Raw genomic sequence first — 24,772 nt, 5'->3', positions numbered from 1 at the left:
TCACTTGGCCATTGGAAGACCTTGCATGTCAGGCTTAAAAGTAGGTTGGGATTTTAGGGGCATCACCAAAGTTTTCTAAGTGGAGGAGTTCATGATGATCATAGCTATACCTCAGAAAGATTAATTTGGGGGGTGTTTGGGTGCCTCCGTCGGTTAAGCGTCCAACTCTTGATTTCGGCTCAGGTTATGCTCTCAGGGTTGTGAGATCGAGCCTGGCATCGAGCCTCTTGTTGGGGTCCGCACTGAGAGTGGGGTCTGCTTAAGCTTCTCTCTTTCCCTCTCCTTCTGCCCCCCTCCCTCTCTAAAAGAAAGAAAGAAAGAAAGAAAGAAAGAAAGAAAGAAAGAAAGAAAGGTAGGTTAATTTGGTAGCTCTGTGGAGGCTAGATAAGGGAAAAAGTGAGTTAAAAAAAGGACTGGGCGGTGGCAGTGGGAAGCACCATTTAGAGGAGAAGACCTCTGGTTAACTGAGCCAAAAGTGACCTTGATCTCTGCTTTCACTGGCACTCACTGTCTGGAACTTTCAAGGGGACGGATATAGTGTAGTTGTTAGGAGCCACCTCTGGGGTCCAACAAACCTAGGCTTGAATTATAGCTTTGTTACAAATCACCTTCTCAGAGCTTTATCCATGATACATAAAATGGGAATAATTACTCCTAGATTTGTTATAAAGATTAAATGTGATAACATCTGCTAAAGCATTATTAGCATAGAAGCAAAGGGTAAGCAATTAAGAAATGGTTGATTTGATAATCATTACCCTATGACTCGTGTTGTAGACACACGTGTGTATAGAGCTAGAATCATCTCCTTCCTGAGATTATCAGCTGCTGGAGGCCGGGAAACCAGTTTTGTGGTGTGCGCCCTCAGTGCTCACATAGCTTCTGGTACCAACTAGGCCATCGATGACTCGAAGGAAATAGATAACATGATAGATGCGTGACTAGAACGGGAGTGAGATTTTCATTAAACATCAGAGAATCTGTCCCCTTGAATGAGGACGGATATTTTCGCGCTCCAAGTGCCCCTGCTCTCAGACGCAATCGCTCTAACTCGGCAGATCCAGTAAGAAATCCTTAGGTTGGCCGGAGGCTTGTAGATGTGAAGATGCCATGCGTCTGTCCTCAACACAGGACATTCTTAGCTCTAGGCAATGCTGGGACTTCCTGGTCTTCGTAAACACTAACCATTAACCTTCTGGGCCTGTTTCCAATGGACCTCCGTGCACACCGTAAGGAGGTCTTCAGATAAGCCCACCTAGCCGCCTGCCTCGGTGGTACTGTTGGTCTCGGCCTGCAGGCAGCAGGAGCTGAGAGGTCGTCCGTGGCGGTATGCGGACGCTGGACTCCTCGCTCTTTTTCCGGCTCTGTTGGCCAGAGCTAAGAAACCCGGGGCAATCTCTTCTCTCTGCCGCGGGGCCCGTTCACCGAGGCGTCCCTGAGTCCTGACTGACGACTCACCGCCCGTGTGTGCGGCCTCGCTCCAAAGGCAGCCGTGCGCTAAGTGCTGCAGGGGCTGAGGAGGGAGGAGACAAGGCGCCCGGCTTCAAAGAGTTGCCCGCTCGTTGAGCAGCAAAGGTAAAACATGGGAAAAACATGGCAGCGTGGCTAAGAGCGGAAACAGGGGAGTCGGGGTGCCTGGTTCAAATAATAGCATTTCCCTTATAGGAGTATATTAAGGGTCAAATAGTTCATGTAGACTTCTTGGCACAGTACTGGCACAGAGCAAGTATTCCCAAAATGGTTTATTATTATTATTATTAATTTAAATAACAGCAACAGACCTGAAAAGGAACATGGCAATGGGGGATTTTCCAGGCCATTCTCTTAGAGTTTAACCTTCTTGATAGAAGAAGATCCTGTCCTTTACTTTTATAGATTCCCCCAACATCCACTCCTAGAGCCTTGCAATCGAACAGGTGCTCAAATATTTGGGGCTAATATAATTAACCACATTTCTACTTTCCACTACAAGGAAACATGACAGTGAGAGCTGGGCAGTCAGGGAAGGCTTCAGGGAGGAGGTGAGATTCAAGTGGACTGTAACACATTGGGTAGGCTTTGGACGGACAAAGCAGAGTAAAGAGGACTTTGATTATATAAGCCTATAATGGGTTGGGGGTTCTAGAAAGGCAGGGAAGACTGGGAGGGCATGGCTAAGGCACGCCACACGCACACTAAGGAGGACACCAGTGTGTCCAGAACCTGGGCTCTGAGTGTGGGGCTAGGCTCACAGGGGGAGCCAGAATCCCCTGGGGGCAGATTTGGGGCCTAGTGGCAGGAGCTCATCAGCTGCTCAAGGGACCCTTGCCAAATCCAAGTCCTGTCTGTCCTTCCAGCTCCTCTTTCACACCCTGCACCAGGAGGAGGCCTTGGGGCGTGAAGACGTCCACAAGACAGGCCAGGCACTAAGACAGCGAGCTGCAGTCCAGAGAGCGAGGCTGTGGAGGCCTGCATGATCCTGACACAGCTTTCTCCCATCCCCAGGTACAGGTGACAAACCGCTCTGCAGGGAGAGTGACCATAGTCCCCGAGCCTCTGACAGGCCTCCATGTCATGACATTTTCCACAAGGGACAGCAGGGTCCAGATTTTTTCCCTTTGTGTATATTCTCTGAGAAACTCTCTGAGGAGTCTCTTCCGTTCCCAGAGGGTAGGAGCCAGATCTTTCTGTGCTCAGAATGGCACTTACAGTGGGTGTTCGCACACAATGGACGTTCTTCCTGTCCAGAGTGCAGAATGAGCAACGTGACAGTTACGGGCACTTCCTCATTTTACAGCTGAGGGAGGAAAAAGCCCATAATCACAGGAATGCTTCTATGATACACGCCAGTCCCTAGCCTACACACTTCGCACTTAATGCTCACCATAATCCTGTGAGGCCGATCCTGTTATTAAGGAACTTGCCCAAGTTCGCATAACTAGTAAGCAGGTCCTACAACCAGTAAGGTGGGATTCGAGCCTAGGCAGTCTGGCTCCATTGGCCACCATGCTGTTACCTGGATGAGGTAGCGTGGGTCTGATAAAGGGGAAAGTAGGAACACAAGCCAGGAATGCGGTCTTCGAAATAGGTCCACCAAAATCTAGATGATGAAATTGAGAACTTGACCCCCTGCCGTCCCCAAAGCCTCACCTCAGTTCCTATCCTCCGGTAACTCCAAGATTGAGTGAAATTTTACCAAACTGCTCCCCGTTCCTTCCTCAGGAGACTGAGAATGCACTGGGGGCCACCAGCCTGTAAGGCAACATTTTTTTCCCATTTTTTTCTTCCATTTTACAGAAAATGGTAAACATCTGAAAATTGAGTTTCTGAAAGAAAGTGACTGAAGAAAGAAAGAAAGAAAGAAAGAAAGAAAGAAAGAAAGAAAGAAAGAAAGAAAGAAAGAAAGAAAAGAAAAAGAAAAGAAAGAGACATAATTATAGCCGGAGTGGGCCAGTGCTTTCTACAAGCAGGGCAGCTTCTTCTAAGCTGCAATGCGACTCTTAATCTCAGGGTTGTGAGTTCGAGGCGCATGGTAGAGTTCATAAATAAATAAATAAATAAAATATAGCCTGCAAAACACAAATCCCCAAAGGACACAGCCTTCCCACCCTATTGGCCGTCCCCTCTCAGGCTGGTGTGTGCACCTTGGGCTGCAGGCTTCCCTCTGAGAGGCGCCAGCTCAGCCATGTCCCCTCCCGGGGAAGACAGGGAGAAGGAAGGGGGTCAGCTTTCTGCTTAATATTCTGGCGGGGAAACAGCTGCTTCTTAAATGTGTGCAGGGGTCAAGGGTGTATTTGAAAACATTATAAAATGTCTTCAACTGTTGAGTAAGGAAGGGGTTGAGCCCTTCCCTAGAAGGGAAGAAGGAAAGGCAAAGTACAGAGCGCTTGTGGGAAGGACTCAGCAACAGCCCATCCCAGGCTTGGGACCAGGGTCCTGCCCGCTCGTTTTCTATTTCTAACCCGATGCCAGGCGCTTGAGTCTGTCCTCCACCTAGCAGTTTGGAGACGGCAGTGGGTATGTATATAACAGGACGCTCTCTGGACAAAAGTTCTAAAAGAAAACCAAAGCGGAAGCCTAGCCTTCACGCCCCCGCTGGACAGTCTCTTATGACCCCTGGGGAATGTTCCGGACAAGCGCAGGCATCTGCAAATTCACTCACCTGAGAGTTGCCTCTACCTCCTGCTGCCTGGGATTAGAAGCGGGAAGTGCCGAGACTCTCCTTGCCTGTGTGTTTGTTTTTTAATCACAGTGACCCACAATCCCTTCTCCTGCTCCTCGCCCCATTTTCAGTTAGGGGAAAAAAGAAGGTGAAAAACAAAACACCGAAGCACAAAGGTTTTGAGAAATCCTATACTCCTGGAAGGCTGGAATTAGGTATAAAGAGAGTAGAACTCCAGATTTCTGCAACATCTGTTGGGGGTGCTGAGCTTACTATTCGCCATTTATTTATTATTTATTTATTTATTTATTTATTTAAATATTTTATTTATTTATTAGAGAGAGAGAGCGTGCAGGAGCAGGGGCAGAGGGAGAGGGAGAAGCAGACTCCCTGCTGAGCAGGGAGCCCAACCAGGACCCTGGGATCTTGACCCGAGCCAAAGGCAGACGCTTAACCGACTGAGCCGCCCAGGCGCCCACTATAGGCCCTTTAAAATGAGGGGAGATTTTTCACCACCTCAAAATTATACCAGAAAGGTGTGCAGATGAGAAAGTAACTAGATTGTGACAAAGCCCAAAGTCTTTGGTAAGGACGCTCAAGCTTGGGGAAGTTCAGCTGAAATAGCAATTTGTGGGTGGAGTATTAGCTGGGAATTGGCTGCAGAATGACCCACAGTTTGAAGGGACGCTGGGGGTGAGGAGGAGAATGAAGTTCGTACTTAGGCTCAGGCTATGGAAAAGGAGTCAGTAAAGCTAGGAGTTCTGTGTGCTCAGGGTTTAAAGTCCCAACCGGCCCCAGGGTGTCCAAGGCATGACCAGTAAGTAGAATCAGAGATTCCATTCAGCAAAAGCAGACAGGAAAACAAATCCTTTTTTTGTTTGTTTGTTTGTCCTGGTTGAAAACCACACACAGTAGCCATCTGAAGAAATTCCAGTGTCTGGAGTGTTCAGGCAGGGGAGGGAGGATAAAAATGCAGCCAACCTCTGACCACAAGGGAAATCAGCCTAATGGTCCCTCATACGCCATTGTCTAGCACTGAGCTCTGGAATGTTCACGGGGTGTCCTTGCATATCCCATGATTCTAGCCCATGAAACACTTCCTGTTTACCCTCTCCTTTCCTGTGACCCCCAAAATGTCAAGTGGCAAGGCTCAACATTCCTGTCTGGGACTGAGCAGCTTGGACCACTGGTGTGCGTCCCAGGTAACCTGTAGCTGCTGTGGGAGAGCACTGAATGAGGAGAAAGTGCTAGGTCCTGCCGAGCATCTAGGGGAATGGAGGTGGGGCGAAAGCTCTAAAGGTCAACTGCAGTCGTCCCCAGTTTTTGTGTACCTTTTCGATACAAATTCTAGTTGATCCACTAATAGCTTTAGAAAACTTGACCTTTTGTAAAAATGAGGAAACTAAAATTACAGCCCTGCCCACAACTTGGTAGCTGTGGAAACATGGCACCACAGCGAGGCAATCCGGGGAGAGAGCCAAACCAAACCCGAACCAAGAGTGGAAATTTTAGGCCATTAACGTGAAAGATAAGTGGGTCTACTTGAACTTGGGCAAGATCTTACAGGATTTTTAGATCCAGTGCATTTTCTAATAGTGGATTTCAGTTAACAAGGGTTCTGAAACACACCTCAATCTGACATTGGACTTGGGGCAAAGATCTCCTTTTCTTTCCAGTGAAGTCTTATGATGACTGAATCAATTCCTCTTCTCTAAAAACCTATCCCACACCCCTTCCTGGTACCTAAAACAGTACCACCACCCTTTATTTTAAAAATTAATCATGTCATTTAAGAACTTTTAAGGGTATCCTATTGTCTTACTAAATCAAGGGCACAGTCTTCTGCCTGGTCATTTAAAAATCCTACATAATTTAGCCCCACCCCACCTATCCACTAGTGCTCTCCCACACACACCTCTGATCTAGTTGGGCTGGCCTTCTCACTGTCCCCAGATAGCTTATTCATTCCTGCCTTCATTTTAATACCCAGTATTCTTCCCCTTCAACCTCTGAATCTGACTTTACTCTTCCTCTTTAAATATCCAGGAAAGACCCCACGCCTGGAGATTTTGCCAACTATTTCCTTTTTCATCTTTCTCATCTCTAGGTGGTTGTCCATTTATATATACGCTTATATGTATATTTTGCCTCCCCAATTACATTGGAAGCCACATTGGATATAAATTTTATGTTACAGTGTCCCACATAAATTGTGCTCAATGAATAACTGTTGATTAATAGCAATTCTTCTTCCATGAGTTAAAAGCTGAATGAACACACAGAATCAGTCTCATTCCCATCATGTGGGATTTCAAGACAGCATAACTTGCAAGCATATTTGGGTCCTCTAAGTTTGGTAACACAGGGAAAAAATGTTAAGAATGGTTGTGCCTAAGATAGCAAGGGATGGGTTCAAAATAGAATAAAATGCTTGCTCAACACTGACAATGTGAATGCTAGTCTGAAAATTGGGCACCTTCAGAATGTTGTATTCTTCCTAGCATTCAAATCCAGGGCACCATTACATTAATTAATTAATTCTTTTGCATTTAAGACTTTTCCTCCTTATTCCTTCCTTGATGGAGTGGGTACAAGGATAAGAAAGAGTTTGGAAGAAACCATATACTTCTTTAAATGGAATAGAGCAGACATATAGACCAATGGAATCGAGTCAGAAATAATAAGCCAGAAATAATTATTAAGCAGGTAATGACCTAACCCAACTTACTTTAAAAAGATCACTCTTGGGATGCCTGGGTGGCTCAGAAGGTTAAGCATCTGCCTTTGGCTTGGGTCATGATCTTGGGGTCCTGGGATCAGCCCCCTGTCAGGCTCCCTGCTCAGGGGAAAGAAGCTGGGCCTGCTTCTCCCTCTCCCCCTTCCTCATGCTCTCTCTCAAATAAATAAATGAATAAATCTTTAAAAACAAACAAACAATCACATTGAGATACCACTTCTCACCCGTTAGGATGACTATTATTTTTTTAAAAAAGAAACAAAAAATATCAATGAGGATGTGGAGAAATTGGAAATCTCATGAGAACTGGAGGCTGGTAAGAATGTAAAATGATGCAGCCGCTATGGAAAACAGTATGGTGATTCTTCAAAAGTTAAACATAGAGTTACCATATGATCCAGCAATTCCAGGCCTAGGTATATACCGAAATAACTGAAAGCAGGGACTGAAACAGATCACTGTATGCCAATATTCGAAGTATTCAATGTTCACAACAACCAAAGGTTAGAGGCAACCCACTGTCAACAGATGAGTGGATAAACAAAATGTGGTATATACATACGAAGGAATATTAGTCAGCCTTAAAAAGGAAGGAACTTCTGACACATGCTACAACATGGATGAGCCTTGAAGACTAAGTGAGATAAGCCAGTCACAAAAGGACAAATACTGTATGATCCTACTTGTATGAGATACCTAGAATAGGCAAATTCATAGAGATAGAAAGTAGAATGATGGTTGCCAGGAGCTGGGGGTAGAGGACATGGGAAGTTATTATTTAATGGGTATAGCATTTCTGTTTGGGATGATGAAAACATTCTGGAAATAGACAGTAGTGATGGTTGTACAATATTAGTGTATTCAATGCCACTGAATTGTACACTTAAATGTGGTTAAAATGGTAACTTTCATGGCACAGATATTTTACCACAATAATTTTTAAAAAGAAAGAAATAGCACCTGAATTCAACCATGAGGAAATAATCAGATAAACCCAAATTGTGAGTCATTCAGCAGCACCTGGCTGGCTCAGTGGGTAGAGCATGCAGCTCCTGATCTTGGAGTTGTAAGTTCGAGTCCCGAGTTGGGTGTAGAGATTACTTAAAAAAAAAACACAAAAACTTAACACATGAAAAGATGCTCAACATCACTCATTGTCAGGAAAATACAAATCAAAACCATGATGAGATACCATCTCACACCTGTCAGAATGGCTAAAATCAACAACAACAAAGAAACAACAGGTGTTGGCGAGAACGTAGAGAAAGGTGAACCCTCTCACACTGTTGGTGGAAATGCAGTCACTCTGGAAAACAGTATGGAGGTTCTGCAAAAAGTTAAAAATAGAACTACCCTACGACCCAGCAATTGCACTAGTAGGTATTTACTCAAAGGACAAAAAAATACAAATTCAAAGGGGTACATGCGCCCTATGTTTATAGCAACATTATCAACAATAGCCAAATGATGGAAAGAGCCCAAATGTCCATAATCTGATAAAGGGATAAAGAAGATGTGGAATGTGTGTACACACACACACACACACACACACACACACACTGGAATATTACTCAGCCATCAAAATGAATGATATCTTGCCATTTGCAACACCATGATGGAGCTAGAATGTAATATGCCGAGCGAGATAGGTCAGTCAGAGAAAGACAAATACCATATGATTTCACTCATATGTGAAATTTAAGAAACAAAACAGATGAACATATGGGAGGGGGGAAAAAGGAAAAAGAGAGAGGGAAACAAACCATAAGAGACTCTTAACAACAGAGAACAAACTGAGGGTTTATGGAGGGAGGTGGGTGGGGGGTGGGCTTCATGAGTGATGGGTAGAGGGCATCTATTGTGAGGAGCACCATGTGTTGTATGTAGGTGATGAATCACTGAATTCTGCTCCTGAAACCAATATTGCGCAGTATGTTAACTAATTACAATTTAAATAAAAAATTTGAAAAGAAAACAAAACAAATTGTGGGTCATTCTACAGAACGACTCAGCTGCACTCTTCAAAAACATCAAGATGATGAGAGGACCAAAAAAAGAGAGTAGGGTGCTGTCCCAGATTAAAGACGTCCAATGTAACGACTAATCTTTGATTGTATGAGAGCTCTAGAGGGCATTGTTGTGTGGCGGTTGGCAAGAGGGAGTATAAACGGTATACGAATGTGAAATTTCTTCAGAGCGATAATTACATTGGGGTTACGTGGGAGAATACCCTTCTTGGAAGATATAGGCTGAAGTATTTAGGGATGATGTCTGCAACTCCCTTTCTAATGGGGAAGAGGGGGCATCTGTAGAAAGAGATAAAGTAAATATAGCCAAATTGATGAATGTAGGGGAAGAGTTTGCAAGTATTCATTGTTCTAGTCTTTCTACTTTTTTAAATTGGAAATTAAGACATTACAGGAAAAATACAGTCTAGTCGTGTTGGTTCCCAAATGATCAGGGAAACCCTGACTTCCTGTGAACCTGGGAGCAAAATATTGATCTGTTGGCCACATTGGATCATCTGTCTCACTGAACTGGCTCCCCAGGGCTGCCGGAAGAAGCTGCCATGGAGCGTCTGGGAGGTGAGACTAGCTGCTCCTGACAACAGCGACTCTTGACTGGGCCCTCTATTCCCTTCCAAGGTTGCTTCTCTGCCCTCCCAAGCACACAGCACCTGTGCTGTCTACCTTGACTGTTTCAGGATCTGCCGTGTCGTGTTCTTGTATGTATCAGGGTTTTAAGTCCCCAAAGGCCAGGCCATGTCTCACTTTTCTTTTCTTTTTTTCTAATAGGCTCCACACCTGGTGTGGAGCACAATGCAAGACTTGAACTCCTGACCCTGAGATCAAGACCTGAGCTGAGATCAAGAGTTGGATGCTTAACGGACTGAGCCACCCAGACGCCCTGTCTCACTTTTCTTCTAACTCTCCCTCATCCAGCATCCCCAGCCCCATGCTTTGTACAGAGCCAAATACATAGTAAGTGCCTAATAAATATTTTTCTATTAATTGACTATTGCCTCTCCCATCAATATGGACAGAAAGACAAGCATGGAAGTACAGGTGGTCAAGGATAGAGTCAAAATGTTTATCCCAACCAAGGTCTTAAGATATCCCGGGTAGGGCCTTGCAGAAGGAATATCAAGTGTGGGCTTTGACACAATCTAATTCTCTGTGGCAACCAGGTGTTACGGGTTTAGGTAGTGATTAGCGCTTAGGGGTGGGGTGAAAGAAATACTGCCTTGGCTAAAGCTTATGAATACCTAAGCACAGAATGTCCCTAACTAGGCCCCACTGGGCAACTGCTCTCACAACCCTGTGAATTCTTCAAGGAAGCAGAGCCAAACAAAGGACTCAGGATTTCAAGAAAGGGAGTTCTCAGGGCACCTGCATGGCTCAGTCGGTTAAGCATCTGACTCTTCATCTCAGCCTTGATCTCAGGGTCATGAGTTCAAGCCCCGCATTGGGCTTCACACCAGGCGAGGCGCCTACTTTAAAAAAAAAAAAGGAGTTCTCATTTGGTTTCCTTGAGCAGAGTCGCTGTGCCTTAAAGATACCTGCACCACTTGGGATTCAAGGAGAACAGCATGAGCCTCTTCCAGAGACTGGAGGTAAGAGCAAACCTCGGCACTACTCTAGGGAGGCGCTGCCCACATGCCCAGCGCCTTGCAAGCGAACGCGTAGGCCTGCCGCATTCCACCTGAGACACCGGTGTGCTGCTGTGTTGCGGCTTGTTAAGGGAGTGTAGACTTGTCTTTCTTGTCTTGAGTCATTTTTCAATGAGGCTGGAAGGACTGAGAACTAATGGGTGAATTTCCTCTCTATCCCGTCAAAGCTGCCCAGGAGGCAGGCTCTAGGCTCCATTGTCAAATACAATGTATTGTTATTTCCTATCAAATCACGAACATTGACACTTAGTTTTGAATTCCATTTAATATTTTATTACATACCCTCTTGTATTGGTCTGTGATTATTTCACCTAAGTCCCAAATTTCCCCACCAGCGTCTTGGAGAACTATGGTCTATGCCTACTTCACCGCCTACGCTTCCTCCCACATCTTGTACTGTACACAGTAAACATGAGATTCACAAAATATATGGGACTGTGTAACTAATCCACTCTATAGCTATGTTATGTAATACCACGCAGCAGTTAAACAGAATGAAGCGGATCTACATATTCTGCCATGGAGAGATTGCTAATTCATATTCTTGTGTCAAAAAGGGAAAAGTACAGTATGAAACCCTTTATGCAGAAGGGACCAGTAGAAGAAACAAGGGTTTGGTCCATGTATCTGTTTATTTCCTTCCTCGTATATACCCTAGTCACAAACATTATTATACCTAGTGGAGTAGAATTCAGTAATTTCCTTTGCAAAAAGAACTGTTGTTAATGTTAAGTAATAAGGCAGTTAACATGGGACTTGCTGCAATAATGTCACATTTATAGCATGGACATGGAGCACACATTATCCTTAGTGCTCTAAGCCTGTTAATAGTCCTATAAGGACCTGAGGCACAGAGAGGTTAAGTAATTTGCCTTAGGTTAGACAGCACACCGAGGAAGTGGAAGACCCAGGATTCAAACCCAAACAGTCCAGCTCCAGGGCCTGATTCTTAACCACTATGCTAAAGGTGTGCAATCAATGGCCCCTTCCCCACCTGTCTTCTACCTTCTCTGTGTTTCTACATCTTTGGTAAGCCTCAAGGATGGCACTCAGATCACTGTGTGAGAATTAACTGGAAAGAAAAAAAATCCTGTTCCCCACCTTAACCTATGGCCTCATCTATGGATTTGAAGCTTAGAGGTGCCTATAAGGAGCTACTGATGCCCTCTGGAAACTATGTGTGGGCTGTTACTGAGAGATCATGACCATTTGCCATGTCTGTATTTAGTCATGCGATATACATAGATTTCCTCGGCAAGTGCCTGCTGAGGACGGTGGTAGTCCCAGCTGTGGATCGTAACAGGTGGAACCTCCCCTCATAGGCAAGGCTGATGACAGTCCAGGTGTAATGAATCTTTCCTGATGGAAGGTGGGGTGTGGACCGGATAACTTTTTGAGGATCGTAGGTAGGCATATTTTACCTTCGCAAAGCCCTGAGGCATTCTGGCGGATGCTACCTGAAAGCAAATTAGGAAGCTTTGCTCCAGGCCCAGGTCCCCAGTAGTGTGTTGGAGCTTAGCGCTGTTTCAGATTAAATCAGCATGCTTCAAATTTGCCAGCTATTATCACAGCAATATGTATCCCCAGTTCACACACGGAATGTTTGCTCTCTGGCAGCCAAATGCACTTGGAACTGGCAGTGATGATCTCATAAAGCCGGAAAGCTGAGCAGTTAGTCAGATGATTAACATGTTATTGAGATGGAGGAGTTGAGCCTCACTTAATGAAAATATCTGGGTATTGCAGAATCAGGAGTTTCCAAACTTGGGGGCTGCTTGGGAACCCTCACATCCAAAGTCCTTATTTTCCAAATGTGGAACCTGAAGCTTTGAAAAAGGGTAGATAGCAGGGTTTCTGGCCTGAGAAAAGTTAAAATGTATTTCTTCTTGTACAACACACCCTGGAGAAACAGCCCTGCTCGGGGCTCAGACCTCCCTTTTCATGGCTCTGGGACCTTCAGTGCTCAACTACAGTCAGTAACTCATCCTCCCTTTTTAATGGTATTCCTTATTTTCAAATGACCTGTTTGTATTGTGTTTACTCATATGTAAAAAAAAAAAAAATCATCCCCCGCCCCGGGCTCCACTGCCGCAGACTTTTTCCAATTTCAGTACCAGAGGAATGGAGGGCTGTAGGTTGGAAACCCGAGTGAGAAGTGATATTCATAAATTGTTTGCATGCCCTGTGCCTAGGAATCTTCCGATATAGGTCCTCCAGGTGGGTTTCAGGCTTCTCTCTCACGTAATTGTTTACCATGTGGAGTTATTTGACAATTTGCTTGTGCTATCTTAAAATACTAAACACCAGCCCTTGCCTTACTGATGTCTTATCAAGACAAAAATCCTGTCTTCCATGTATAATGGTCTCTGGCTTTCAAAGTTACTTCTCGAACAGTCCTACCCTCTCACTGAGAGGGAGCTGTTCTGAGGACATGAGATGTGTCTATTTTGGGGGGGCACAAGGAGGATAGGACCTGAGAGATTATTGTCCTTCTCAAGCACTCAGCACCAGAAGGTGAATGTATTGAGTTGCTCCCGGTGTCTCACTTTCTCCTGCTCAAGACTGGTTTGGTTTATGCTTGATTTACAGGTGAGTTCCAACTGGAGAGGCTTTGGACAAATGCAATGGCTTGTTCTTTCTCGGCAGGATGAAGGGGAGAGGACCGGCTATGCGCAAGGGAGGAGGAATGTGCCCTAAGCCAGGATGCCTCTCACGGAAGTCAGGGAAGAATTCCAGATCACTAGTTTTGATTAGATCTCTGTGCTAAAGAAACAAGCTCTCGGGAAATCTTTTCTAACATTGCCCCCAGAGCTAGGTTATATCCTAGTCTGGCCCCCAAACGTGTTTTTGAAGACGATGTGGCTTTAGGGTAGAATTTAGCTGCTCACCATGTCTTCAGCATGCTCCTGGCAAAGGCCTAACCGGAGAGCATGACGGGGGAAAGTGCCCAGCGATGGAGTCCGCCGAGGATGGGAATCCCCGCTGAACTACTAGCTAGCTGCGACCTTCACCAAATTAACCTCTCAGATCTATAAGCTTTTTCATCTGTAAATTGGGGTTAATGATAACTACAAAAGTGCTCTGAAATATAAAAATAAATATGTAAAGCGCCTGCCTGATATAAAGTGCTCAGAAAATGGTAGCTATTATTATTAATAACATAAGGGAAGCCTAGGGGAAACTCAGCAGGAAACCGAGGGCTCCAGGCGAAGAAGGAACCGAAATAGCCCGGACGAGGCTCCACCCACCGCGATCAAGAGCGCTCGCGGAGGGGGAGCAGCCGGAAGAGGCCCCTCGGCTCTCCCCGGCCCCGAAGCCAGCCGGACCGTCAGGACCGGAGCCGGAGGCTGGGCCGAGCGGCGGTGGGCAGGGGGGTGTTTTGCTTCAGCAAAGGGTGAGGACGGCCCTCGGCCTTCTGCGGGGGAAGGAAGAGGGACAGCCACGTAACAAAAGCTCAAGGCCACCCCCGCCCCCCCCAGCAGGCCCCGGGGCCGGACGGGGAAGCGAGCCCTTCGGCCGGCTTCCCCCTCCTCGGCCGGCGCGGCGGGAGTCAGCTGACCTGCGGTCGCCGCCGCGAGCCCGCCCCCGGCCCGGCCCCGTCCCTGCGGCCCAGCGGCCCCGCGCACAGCTCGCCCGCGGGTGGGGGTGTGAGGGGTCGGCGCGGCGCGAGCCTCCCCCGCGGCCAATCAGCGGCCGCCTGGTCTCGCGGCCTCTCCAGTCCCCCGCGGCAGGTTTGGGCAGGGGGACGGCGCGCGCTCCCGGGGCTGTCTTCGCGGACGCGCTCTCCTCCTTATGAAAGGAATAGTCACCTTCCCCGGGCGGCCTCTGCCAATGAGCGCACCTCTTAAGGGCAGGCCGGCTGCCCGAGGCTCGCCGTGGCCACACTGTGCCGGCTCTGTTCGGGAGCTTTCAGAGCATCCACCGAGGGCTGCCCCCAAACATTGCGTCTTTTCTTCCCTCCCAAACCAGTCCACCTGTGACCCCAACTGACCCCGTCCCCTCCAGCTGCTCGCCGACTCCGCTGACGGGCGACGGAACTCGCCTGCCCCGACCTTAGCCCCCAGGAGGGGAGGGAGGGTGGTATTTGCAAGTACTCAGAAGTGTGTCCGGTTTCAGAAGCTCCGGCCCTCAATCCGCCCCGGGGCCACACGGTTCACCGAGAAGGAACACTTGATCCCGCCCCTACTCTGTGCCTGCTGCTTGACTTTTGCCCTCTCGCCTAATCCTCACAATCTTGCCCCCCTGTAAAGGGGGTATCATTATTCTAGTTCTGGAAACGAGGAAACCAAGTTTCTGAGAGACAGAGAATTGTACAACTACTGAAGGTCCGGTTTGCAACGAAGCCATGGCTTTTTCTACGTGGCTGGGCTTCAAGTAGTGTCTAGACCCAAACCCCCATGGGTTCCCCTGTTTGGGGGAGCGAACAGCAAGGGCCGTAGATATTCCCCAAAGCAAAGTTATGGGCTTTTCCAGTCCCTTTTATACTGTAGGTTCAGTCAGTCCACTGTGAGACCACCAGGCGACTCCCCTTTCAGGTGTTAGATTGGAGAGCACTTTCCTTGGCCCCATAGCTGACCTGCTGCCCCTTCCAGCACCCTTATATCCCTTTTTTGGTAGTCCTGTCGCAGTTTCCTTGGCTATCTCCCTCTGTAGATGGAGGGAAGCTATCTGAGTGTAGGAAAGGTCTTGACTGTAATCTCAGCGTTTGGCTGAAATGCCTGGCCTGGTCCAGCTCCCAGGATGCAAGTTGGTGCAGGGGCTCCATTTGAAAAGCACTGAACTCGAATTTGGAGGTTAAAAGTACAGTCAGAAGGGAAACTGGAGACAACTATAGAAAATGGACCTTTAAGAAGCACAACAGTAACAGCAATGGCCAGCATGTATTATTATGTAGCAGGCATCGTTCTAAGGGCTGTAGTCCACTGCTCCCCAAACTTCAATGTGCATTCCAGTCACCTGGGGATCTTGTCCCCGGAAGGACTCTGATCAGTACATCTGGGGTGGGGCCTGAGACTCTGCATTTTTTAACCAGCGCCCCTGTGATGGTGTATGAATCACACTTTGTATAGCAAGGCCTTGATGTGTTAATTGATTTTACCCTCTTAAAAGCATTATGAGGTAGGTTTCACTAGTCCTGTTTTATACACAAGGAAGCTGAGAGGTTAAGCACTCACGAACTAAGGTCAAATAAACAAACTGCAGGGCAATGAGGGAGGGGGAATGGTGTGAGTAGGTACAGCTGTGGAAGAAGAACCAATTCTAAGCCAAGGAAACGGTATTTACAGAAGCCTGGCGCACAGGGCAAGTGGCCAGGGGCTGTGGCAAGGGCTGCTTCACTTATTAGGCACCATGTGTTCAGTACTCAGGAGCTTTCCAAAGGCCCCAAATACTTGAGACCTGGAAAAAATGTATTGGCACCTACATGCGAAAACTGAATGTTTAAATGAGTCATTTCAACATTCAAATCATTAAAAACCCTTTCAAAATTTTTACGTTAAAACATTCATATTTAGTGAACGATAGGGGTATTTTTTAATACATTTGATAAAAATGGAGTAGGGCCTTCCAAGCCCAGGGCCTACTAAGGACAAGATAGGCCCTGGCCACACTGGGTTTGGATGTAATCCTGAGGGCAGCTGGGAACCACTGGTAGAAGCAGGAAAATGTTCTCTGTGGCTACAGTGAAGAGAACGGATTTGAGGGAGGCCAGACTGGAGGGCCAGTGGCTGGAGACCAGATAGGCGTTTATAGACTTCCAGACTGCAAGACAATCTCTCCTTGGTGCCAAGATTAGCATAAAATGATAGCTTTATACAACCCAATTATTGTTTGATTCCTCCAGCCCCTATCTGACTCAGCATTCCAGATTTACTTAAGATTTGGGGACAAGGGTTTTGCCAAAACCTTCCTCATTAAGGCTGGTGTCATTACAGTCTAGGGGAGGTGTGTTTAAGAGCACATACTTGAATCAGACAGCCACAAGTGTGAACCTCCGCTCTGCCACTCGCTAGCTGTGTGACTTTGCATAAGTGATTTAACTTCTCTGAGCCTCAGATTCCTTACTGGGCATAATACATTCCTCATGGAATTCAAACTATATATACAGTGCCTCCCACAGAATAGATACTTTGAAACAAGAGGCAGATGTTATCACATATGTCCCGTTATCCTGAGACCTGGTTGGGTTTTCTTTAGGAGGGAACAGAGGGTGGGGTAAATAATTTCATCTTTTCACCCATTTTCTGTGATAGATATCATTAACCCCATTTTGCAGATAAGGAAACTGGGGCTCAGAGATTAGATAGCTCAGTGAACTAGGGGCAGAAAGTGGGAAACCTGCAAGAGCTGGAATTTTGTTTTATTTTTACTTCTTTGTGTGCACACTCTCCAGCCATCAACATCTGCTGCTTCCACCAGTCCCTGACCGGTCCAGAACCCATTTCCCTTAGTCATGGCACAAATCCGTCATGATGGCCAAAGCCACACACCACTGACTACTCCCCTCGGGCTCCACCATTGCCCTTCCTCCCCAACCTTCCCTAACCTCCCTGCTACCTTGGCCCCCCCAGCACCCCCGGCACCCCCCCCCCAATTTTACGGCTTCTGGATTGCCCTTATTAAAGGGACAGCTTGTGTCTTTGAGAATCAGACAGAACCGCCCTAGACTGGGACGCCTTCCAGAGTACCTCCCTTTAAAGGGAGTAGATAAGTAGGTCACATCGGGATGGTAGGGGAGGAGGCCGACTTCTAATGGGAAGGAGGAAAAGTACTGCAGATCACGTGGAGAATGGAAAACAAAATAACAGGGCTTCTCTCTGTCTCTCTCTACCTCTCCATCTCACAGTCTCAGCAGCAGCCCCCTGCTGGCCGCTACTACTGGGAAAAGCATGTGGGGACCCCACAGGCCATACCGAACTCTTGGGGTTTGGGACGGCATCGGAAACTACAGTGAGCAGAAATTGGAAACTGCATCTCACCCTTAGTTCCCCTCCGTCCCACCCTGCCTCCTCTTCAGGTACCCCCACAACCACTGAGACATGTTTCCCTTCTATATGGAGAGGAGAGATCTCAGCTGGGACAGAGGATCTGGAGCTCCTGCCCAATTCCTGCTCCTCAAGGGTCTGAAAGCACCCAGCTCTGCTGCTTGGAGCTTCCACGGGGCTGGGAAGGCACCGGCTTTGCAGGGATTGCTGGGAGCAACCTGGGATCTGGTTGCCAGAGATTCTGCTGTGGCAACCAGGACAAGCCCCGGGCCTTGCAGGGTACTGCTCCCCACTCCCAACCCAAACCCTGTCGAAGGCAGTTCACCACAAGGCATGCGGATGAGCACTAAATGACATAGACGGCTGTGAAAACCGGGGACAGAGCCAGGGCCCGGCATTAAAGGTCCGACCTGCCAGCCCCGCCCTGCCCTGCCCTCCCTGGGCCGAAGCCCTGTTTGAATCCTAACACGGGGTGGTCACATTTCTAGGAAACAGCCGCTGAAGGCCGGTTGGGGTGGGAGGTCGTGGCCGCTCGAGTGACACCAGCCCAGCTGTGTACAGATGAGGACTGAAAATGGGTATCTAGGCAGAAGTCTCCCTGGACTCTGTGCCTGGGAGACAAGGCAAGCTCACACCCACAAAGCCCAAGGCCAGATTCTTGCACCTGGGGGTAGACAGTCCCAGTTCCCCGAATGGGGCTTTGGAAATGGAGTTCACCTCCGCAGAGGCGCGGGGTCTTCCGTTCCCTTGGCGCGGAGTCTGGTGGACTTCCAGCTTCAAGGCTCACCACTTTAGGATTCGGGTCAGCCTTTGTGTCGAGGCGCTCCAGATGACCCGGCGGCTGCCCCCTGCCCTGCTTCCCCCCATCCCAAGGTGGTATTCCTCTGCTCTCTTTGCTCCACCCCTGCAGGAAGGGAGTACTTCCCCACCTCCACCCCAGGTGTCTGTGCCCTGGGGGAAAGTCCCACCCTTGCCCACATTTGCTCTCCTCTCTCCGTGTGAGGCAGGGCCAGGGTGACAGGACAAACATCCTGGACGGTTCATCTCCCGAGGCTTGTCTAACACTCGCTTTCCCAGGCTGGAGTCTCTCATCAGAGTGGGTAGAAATCCCCACAGGTGTGCGGCAGGCAAGTCATAGCAGTGACAGGGTGGCGGTGCCCCCATACTGGAACAAGAGACTTAGATCCTTTGTGCTCTTAGAAAGTGACAGGTAGCTCCCTATGCCTGACATCTGATCCAGCCTCCCAGGCATCCCTGCCTGATCCTGCTCCCTGCCTTACTCCAGGTCGGGTGCAAGTGCTACTCCCCAGTTTATCTAGGATTACCTGGGAGGAAGGAGGCCAGGCTTGGAGCCTCCATCCCAACCCCCCACACTGATCAGCAATGTATCTGGGCAGTGGATCTGAAACTTGAGTGCCTCAGAATTACCAAGGGACTGGTTAAAATACAGATTGCTGGGCCCCAGTCCCCAGGGTTTCTGATTTAGTAGGTCTTGCGTAGAAACTGAGAATTTGCGTTTCTAACCAGTTCCCAAGTGATGGGATACTGCCGCTCTAGTGACCACATTTGAAAACCACTGAGGGTGATGGGCATTAAGGAGGGCGTGTGATGTGATGAGCACTGGGTGTTATAGGCAATTGATGAATTACTGAACACTACATCTGAAACTAATGATATACTATAGGTTGTCTAATTGAATTTAAATTAAAAAACATTTCAAGAACTCAAAAAAAAAAAGAAGAAAGAAAAAAAGAAAGAAAAGAAAACCACTGAGCTACAGTATAGCAAATGGAAAACTTAGGTTTGAGTCCTCATGGTGCCACTTTCTTGCTCTTCAATCTTGTACTTGACCTTTCTGAGCTTCATTTCCTCTTCCACTAAAGGTGGAGTATGACCACTGGGTGGCTGGGAGGATTAGATTTCATCATGTATTTGGAAGAGACTTTCATTGTGCATGGCCAACTGAATTATGAATTAGTCAACGAATATAGTAAATGTTGAGTATTTTGTTGTCCATTGGATACTCTGCCCAATGTCATGGCTGACTTTGGGCAGATTGTGTGTGAGGATTCTAGGACCTGGTTAAACATCACAACTCCAGACTCAGTTTTCTCTTCTATAAAACGAGGCCTTTGGTCTACTAGACTAATGGCCCCTCCAGGTCCCATATAGGAAGAAGCTCAACTCTGGGAGGGGCCTTAGGTCTTGGGAGGCATAGCCTCATTCCTTTTCCTTGCCCCCCCCCCCCCTTCCAGGCCCTCCACCTGCGAGCTCAGGTGCTTGTGCAGAGCAAAGAACATCAGTCACCAGAGTCACCGGTCAGCTCATCCTGGAGGAGAGTAACGTGGACTTCACTGTCCATCGTGATCTTTATAATCATAATTCCCACTGTTATTCCTCCATTTACCTTAGAGCCTAGACAAATTGGACTACTTGTCCTTCCCCAAACACACCCTATGATGCCCTGCTTCTAGTCTTTGTTGTCGCTGTTCTCACCACTGGAATATCTTCTCCTGGTCAAAGCCCTACTCATCCTTCAAAGTTTAAGCAATGACTACCTCCTCCAAGAAGTCATCCCTAATCCCTCTATCATCTGTCTAGCTAGCCAGCTCTCATTTTTGTATGTGTCTCTCTACTTAATACAAATGATTTTGTATGATAGAAGGACAAGTTACTGCAGTTGCCAGGAATAAGATCTAACTAAATCAGGATGCAACCACCTCACCCCCTCCTACTTGTGTCTGATGTCCCTCTGAAGGGGCTGTGTAGAAACTCGGTGGTCTGCAGGTTTGTCCCTGGATTTCACATTCCTAAAGTCTGTTCTTGAAGCATACTGAGACATAAAAAGCAAGAGTGGAGATACCATGTAAAACTTTTAAAAAGAGGGATGGCCACTTACAAGGAGATGCCTACCTACACAGAAGACTAGTCAGCTGTTTATTTTCTATGGTAATCGGAGTCGGGAATAAATATATATGTGTGTGTATATCTGCTTGTATTCACAGATTTACTCATTTGCATATAGGCACATCTGCTTCTCTAATTTTCTTTTTTAAACTACAGGGTTTTTTTCCTATTCTAAATATATGCGTTGGTGAAAATGTGTAAAGGAAATAAAAAGTAAAAATAAAAGTAAAGTAAAAGAAGAAAGTAGTCATTCATAACCCAAAAACAACCAGTATTAACATTTTGGTGTATTTCTTGTGAACAGTTTTCCTGCACATATTTACTCTATATGATTTTTAAAGGAAATTGGGATAAAATGTTTATACATTTCTGTATTCTACTTTTTTGATTTACATATGATTAGCATTTTGGTATTCCTTTAAATATTATTCCCAAACACTGGAAAAAATTATTTCATGATCTCCACTTACAGAGGTACCAAAATTTATTTAATCATTCCCTCATTGTTGGATACTCCTTTTTGCTATAAACAATATTTCAGTGAAAATCCTGCCCATTCCAGAAGTGGGATAACTGGGTCAGTTTTCTTTTTTAAAGTTTCTATTTTTTAAAGTAATCTCTACACCCAAGGTGGGGCTTGAACTCACAACTCTGAGATCAAGAGTCACATGCTCCACTGACTGAGCCAGCCAGGCACTCCATACTGGGTCATTTTTAAGTCTCTTGATATATACTACCAAACTGTTTTCTGGAATTTCCATTTGGAAACACTTCCAGAGTACTTTATTTACCACGCTCCTTCCACTCATAAGTAATATTTACCTCCATTCCCATTGCATTCTGTCTCTTGCCGTACTTAACCCTTTCTACTTTGAATTTGCATTCAGTGTGTACAAGTCTTCGTTCCCCTACTAAAAGACCATCTTTGACCATCTTCATGTGTCCCTCAACATCCAGCACAGGTGGAAGAAAGGGACCAGCGGACTAAATCTACTTGGGTAAATCTGTAAGCAGGAGAAGAGCTCCATTTAGGGAAGGAGCAAGGAGAGTGGCTTGAACTTCATAGTTTTGGGATGGGATTGCAACACTGGTTGAAGGGGAAGAAAGTGATTGTCCTCCACCCTTTATACATCCAGACTCTGGGAGTGGGGGAAAGATGGAAAGCTAGTCAAGTGTAGAGCCTGGAAGAGGAGCCACCTTAGCTCCCTGGGAGGGCTGCCACTAAGGATAGGGAGAGGGCAGAAGCTTGGAGGCCAGAGCCTCAGGGCGTGGAAGGAGAGGGACCGCTACTAGCCATCGCAGTCTCACAGGTTTGGACCTTAGAAACACCTCCAGCACTGATTATAGAGGCTTCAATTACTGTTTTTCGATTAGAGTTTCCCAAATGTCAGTTGTACCTTGTTTGCGATCTTATAATGAAAAGAAAGAGGCAATGCGCGCGCGAGCGCGCACACACACACACACACGCACACACTTGGGATTCCTATCATCCAGACCAGCCGCATTTCTGAACAGTTAAGACAGATACAATTATTAAAAAGTTCAGGGTGTGCCTGTGACATTCACAAGGTCTGAATGAGGTCTTAAAACCTATCATGCCACTTATTTTAGCCTCATCCTGAGCAATAAAAATTTTGAAATCACAGTTTTGATGGATTCGTTACCTTTTTTGTAACACACACTAAAACTATGAAGATGGCCATTCCAATAAAAAATTCTCAGCCAGTGGTAGTCCTGAGGAGGGAGAGGGGGAGGGGGAAGGGCAGAGGGAGAGGGAGAAGCAGACTTCCCACTGAGCGGGGAGCCCAACGTGGGGCTCCATCCCAGGACCCTGGGATCATGACCTGAGTGGAAGGCAGCCGCTCAACTGACTGAGCCACCCAGGTGCTCTGGCATCATAGTTTTTGGTGCCTCGTACAGTGTTGAAGCTCAATAAATATTTGTTCTCCCCTTGGTTTGGTTTGTTTTGGTAATGGGATAGTAATGAATAGGAATTAATCTACATACTGAACATAAATAAAGTCTCCAAGATCAGGATTATAAGGGAGAGATCGATATTTACATGGTAAAGAGAGTTGCCGTGGTTTAAATGCCGTGCCATCATATTTTGAGGTGTCCAGGGTGGAAAACAGTAAATCATTCACATACTTTCTAGCTGTCTTTCCTGGGGTAAATAATACATTTGCAAGTTTAAGAATTAGTCTTGGGGTTTTAAAACATAGTAACACTATTTAGCTCCTGCAGAATTCAACCCACCATAATGATCTCATGAAATACGAACACTTTTCCATACCCAGCAAGCACAGAGGGAAATAGTCATTGATTAGTAAATATCTGTTAATAGATGAAATGGCTTAGCTGCAGTCAATCTATCTTTACCATCCCTGGAAAACATTTCTCAGAAACAGAGGAACTAATATTTTCTCTGTACGTGATATTCTAGGGTCTTTATTTATGTTTCCTCTGGATTTCCTGTGGTAGCTGCCATGTGAGGGGAGGGTACAGTCATAGTACTAGGGGACAGGTACTTCCGCCTCTCCTTAATCCACAGTTGCCCTTCTCAGAAGACTGCGGTGACCATTCCCGAAAAGGGTCCAAGACCTAATCAGATCCAGAGAGCTGGCCAGGAAGATGTGGAAACTCGTGGATGACCTTCTGGCCAACCAAAGAAATAAATGACCAAAGGACGGTGTGAATAACACACCAGAATAAAAGACTGTAATAGGAGAAGAGAGAATGACTCTAGTAAAGAAGAGAAGGGCACCCTAACACTGTAGTTGCCTGCTAGAAATAGAGACACTTGTCAAGGCCTGGCCAGTAATTTTCTTCTCCTACGTTCCACCTGCCTCTTTCTTTCTGAGCCGTTCTTTCAAACGTAGAGTCCTTGGCCCATAACTCAGGATTGTTTAACTCATCAGTGCATAAGAAACTTGTTCTGCAGAGACTGAAAACAAGTAATACGGTTTCCTTAGCTACTAAGGATCCAATGGCGGCCAGAACTAGAGGAAATAAAAAGAAAATACATCCCAGCGGGGCGCCTGGGTGGTTCAGTCGGTTAAGTGTCTGACTTCAGCTCAGGTCATGATCTTGGGATTGTAGGGCAAGCCCATCATCAGTCTGCCCTCTCCCGTGGGGAGTCTGCTTCTCCCTCTCCCTCCGCCCCTCACCCTGCTCTTGCGCTCGCGCTCTGTCTCTCTCAAATAAATAAATAAATAAATAAATAAATAAATAAAATCTTAAAAAAAACAAAACCAAAAACACCCCAGGGTCAGAAGACCTGGGTTGAGGTCCTGACTCTGTCAGGGTCTGATAGGGTAACCTTCTGCCTGTTATCGATCTCCTCTAACTCATGGTTTCCTTAAGGAAATATTTAGTTACACATATTTTCTGAGCAACTACTGTGTACCAAGCACTGTCCTGGGCACTAGGGATACAGCAATGGAAAAAACAGAGGAGATCCTGCTCTACTGGCAATTCTGTTCTGAGATTGATTAAATTGGATGAGTAATCAAACAATGTAACTTCAGAGAGTGAGCAGTGCTATGGAAGAAATAAAACAAACGATCAAGACAAATTAGAAGGAGGGTTCTTCCACAGAGGGTGAAGGGAAGGTCTCCCTTCGGCAGTGACATTTGAGCTGAGATCCGAATGGACTAGAAGGAGCCAGCCGAGGGAAAGGGTATTCCGGGCAGAAGGACCAGCAAGCCCTGAGTTGGAACCGCGTTTGGGGCTATACGACAGTCAAGGCAAACGAGCCTGTGGTGCGGTTGTACTGGACCAATGGTTTTGACACAGTACTCCGGGGGGTCCTAGGACTTCCCTGGTCGTGTCTCAGGGGTGGCGGGGCCGGGGGCGGAGGCTCTGCTTCACCCTGCCCACCACACACCGCAGCTCGTTTTTCATCTGAAGCATACACCGGGGTGTTGTTGAAGCTTTTGCCTGAAGGACAGATGCCATGAGCAAAAATCCTTGGTCTCAGAAGTCCTTCTCCACTCTGTAATTGTCCAACTCTATGAAACTTCACCATACAACCTCTATGATCCCTACAGAAGCGTTGACTTCATCCACTAGACAGAGTCAGGGAATGCCAGTTCCAGGACCTGGCTCTCCTCTCACCAGAACAGCCCATTCCCTTCCCCAGCAATGGATGGGAACTTCTGATGCCCTCCAAGCCTGTCCCAGGTAGCCAGGGACACACATCTCTGCCTCCTCCTAGCAGATTATACTGGCTTCCTTTTCTTGCCCCGGCCAAATAAGACACTCTGTCCTACACAGGAGCGCTTTGTGGAGAGAGCCGAGGAGTGGTTCCAGTTTTTTCCAACCTGCAAAATGCA

This window comes from Ursus maritimus, unplaced genomic scaffold (genome assembly GCF_017311325.1).
Source record: "Ursus maritimus isolate PB19 unplaced genomic scaffold, ASM1731132v1 scaffold_26, whole genome shotgun sequence".
NCBI lineage: Eukaryota > Metazoa > Chordata > Mammalia > Carnivora > Ursidae > Ursus > Ursus maritimus.
This window is presented reverse-complemented; position numbering follows the sequence as displayed.